Genomic DNA, 3,904 nt, shown 5'->3' with positions numbered 1-3,904 from the left:
GGGCCTGGGTGTCAGTGGGCCCTTGTACTGCTAAATATTTAACCTATTTCATGGTCATTCCCTATTTCTATGAGAACTATGTGACTGCAGGGCTGTGATTGGCTGTCCCCCTCCTACTGTGTTTCTGGTAGGGACCGCTAGGAACGCCCACCCCTCATTTGAAACACAGACAGGGACCAGAGAACATCTACAGGGAGCTCCAATAAAAGGGCTATTTTTAAAGATAATATTTATTTTTAGCACCATGTAAATGCAACACCATATATTACTTATAATTTCCTACATAATTAGGGATTTTTCATGTCTCCTTTAAAAAAAACAAAACAAGTTGCCTGGTAGATGCTAGTAAAGTATTTTGGAAACAGGACTAATGCTGGGAAATGGCAGTATACTTTCAGGCCTTTTTGGTCTGCTTCCGTTTGCCTCTGTAAAATTATACTATTATTGTTATTGTTACTTTTTATTACTTATCTTTCTAGTCAGCCCCTCTCCTATAAAAATCAAAAAATCAAAGCAGCCCACATATAAATGTGTGACATTGGTAACCGGCACAAAAAAGCATTAGTGATAAGGCCCCACTAGTAAAAAGAAAATAAATTGGTGGCCATGGCATACCTCCCAACTGTCCCATTTTTAGGGGGACAGACCCTCTTTTGACAGCTCAACCCATAGTCCCTCATTTGTACTGGAAAGTCCAGTTTTTATCTGCACTGAACATCCAGAAAAAGAAACAAAGTTTCTAACTTAATTGGCTTTTGGCAGAGAGCCCAGAACAGCCACAGCAGCAGATAAAATACTTTTGTAACAATTTCAAGATAAGCAAATAAGTAATTGTAAAAATATAACATAACAGGTCTCTTGAGAAAAGTTAGATTCCCAGCTTAAAGGGCACTTCACTTTCATTAGCAAAACTGTAATAACCGGAAAAAAAACACAGAAATATGTTCAAACTTTCATAACCTGCCAAATTTTGTAAAATGAACATGGTAATTAGGGGGTGTGGTAAGTTTGCAAGAGGTTTTCTTTCACCTAGGAGACCCAGCTTCTTCATTCTGTAGTGGCTTCTGCTTTGACTCCGACTGCTGTTTCAGGGGAAATATTTTACTTGTCCCTAATGCAAAGTTGCTTTATTACTTAACCAATAGCCAACATTACAGCAGTGCTAACTACTTATCACCCCAAGGGGCGCTGTCCTGCAAAATCACCTCCAAAAGCCTCTCCAGCTATGGGTGTATGTACTACCTATAACACTGCAGCAGCAGCAGAAAAGGTCAGACCTGAATCGTTCTGTGCCAGTGACACTAGGCAACATATTAATGATTTGTCTAGTGCTGCAACACCATGTAGCTGGCACATAAGCTGGTGCTGACAAAAACCCCTTAACCTGTAACTGCTTTTTTGTATACTCCCTGCAATTGGCTGCTACATTACTGTTTACAATCAGCCAATCAACAATATCACCCATGTGACATAAGCCTAAAGAAATGTACATTTGCCATTAAAGAAAAACAGATGGTTACAGTGAACCAGTGTTATGTCAAATATACATTTAGTAACTGCAATAAACCTCCACGAATGTGAACAGCAGCCCAGTATGGTTCTCTGCACAGAACTCATGGTACCTTCTCCACCCATTACAAACCTGTGTTACTAGAGTTAATGGGTCTGGTTTTCTTTATTCATGTTGGAGTCATGGCAGCTCCCATGCAAACAAAAAACAGTAAATGACTTCCCAGTGTGAAAAAAAACATATTCATATTTAAAGCAGCTCAGAATCTGATTCTGGAATCTGGAACACAAACTGGACAAATAGAATGGAACAGATAGCTAATAAACTCAGTAGGGAATGTATGGGGGTCACTAGTTGCACTTTCTACTCTTATAGGGGCTCTGTAAATAATCACAGTACTTGCTGGTTAAAGCAAAATGTATCCTTGAATCCCATTTGAGGCCATATTGTATATCCTGCCCAATATACAAGGAAATACATAGACGAGAGAATGGAAGAGGCAGAGGAGTTCAGAAGAGCAGCAGAAGCCAGATGAGTGCTGCAGGGAGCAGAAACGCAAAAGGGAGGAGAGTGATGAAGGTAAAAATGGCTTAAAAATTACTACATTATTGTATTACTAATACAAGGAGTGACCCACGTGTTTGCTAGCTGCTCTTAATTTACTGGTGTAATGGTTATTTAGGGGTCAGTAACTAATATAGTTGCTCAATGGCACAAGTGAGATTGCCAATGGCATCCAGTTAGCCAGCAGCTTGGGATAGTGTACTGCAACCTGAAAGCAAAGATCTAATTAGATGCTAAGGGTAACTGCACTGGTGCAATTCAGCACCTATCCCCCATATGTAATAAAAGGCACATATTTTGTCCAGGTGCAGTATCCTATGGCAGCCAATGAGATGTTTGTGTTTCATCAGGTAACCAGTAAATATTTCCTGCTTTTTTGTTGCACTAGACCTGAACCAGCTTTGCATATTTTGTTAAATATCCACAGATGTCTGTGCATCTGCATTTGCTACAGATCTCTGTTATCTGTCTATAACGTCCTCTAAAGTACTGGTGAAGAGCAACCAGGTTCCCTTGCAAGAGCCTTTTCTCCAGTTAAAACAACCCCAGCCTTGTCTGTTAAATTCCTCTATTTATTTTACTAGTGATTCTATTTACGGCACTGCACAAAACCCTAGAAAAGTTGGAAAACAGAATTGAGTAAATACATTGTTATGATGATAACCTTTTAGTCATTCTGTACTGTTCTTCTCTTAGGGAAAAGAAAGGTCACATGTTTTTGGTGCAATAAGTATGGGAGCAGCAAAACATGGAAACAAATATAATGCAACATAATTGAGTTGTAAATAAAATCTCTTTTCCCCACTAGGAGCAGCTGGACCCGTGAATGAACAAGCTCAACCTCAAAGGCCGAACCCGCTCAGTATCTCCAGCTACAATTTCTACTCCAAGCTGGGGGCAGGAGGATTTGCCAATGTGAGTGGTGATTTGTTCCCATTAGCTGCAGATCTTTTTTGTTGGGTTTAAATACTAAAGGTGGTAATTTCTTTCTATTTCCAATGATGTTGAAAAGAAACAGAATACAAATCTTAGTAATGTTCCATCTTAGTGCTCTAATAACACTGTAATACAGGAGTGCCCATACTTTACTAATTTGAGGTCTACTTTAAGGGGCCGATTCACTAAGGGTCGAATTTCGAAGTTAAAAATACTTCGAAATTCGACCCTCGGATTGAAATCCTTCGACTTCGAATATCGAAGTCGAAGGATTTAGCGCTGATCCTGCGATCGATCGATCGAAGGATTTTCCGTTCGATCGAACGATTAAATCCTGCGAATCGAACGATTCGAAGGATTTTAATCCAACGATCGAAGGAAAATCCTTCGATCAAAAAATCACAGGCAAGCCTATGGGGACCTTCCCCATAGGCTAACATTGACTTCGGTAGCTTTTAGCTGCCGAAGTAGGGGGTCGAAGTTTTTTTTAAAGGGGAAGTACTTCGACCATCGAATGGTCGAATAGTCGAACGATTTTTCGTTCGATTCGTTCGATTTCGTTCGACTTCGAACGAATTTAACCAATTCGATGGTCGAAGTACCCAAAAAATACTTCGAAATTCGAGGTATTTTTCATTCGAATCCTTCACTCGAGCTTAGTGAATCAGCCCCTAAGTGATGTTGTCCCATTATGATCTACATCCATAAAAGCATTGTGAGCATTCTGTTTCGTGGAAAACATTATTTAAATATTTTATTCCTTTATGAGAGGATTCATATTGCTATGTTTAATAACTATTTCTTATGTAACCCTTACATAAAAAATATCTGAATGAAAAGTATAATATAGGAGGGTGATTTAGTCAAGCTGCTTGTTGACAGTGTCTTGAAATC

The sequence above is a fragment of the Xenopus laevis genome, chromosome 7S (assembly GCF_017654675.1).
Source record: "Xenopus laevis strain J_2021 chromosome 7S, Xenopus_laevis_v10.1, whole genome shotgun sequence".
Lineage (NCBI taxonomy): Eukaryota > Metazoa > Chordata > Amphibia > Anura > Pipidae > Xenopus > Xenopus laevis.
Note: the sequence above shows the minus strand (reverse complement) of the source record.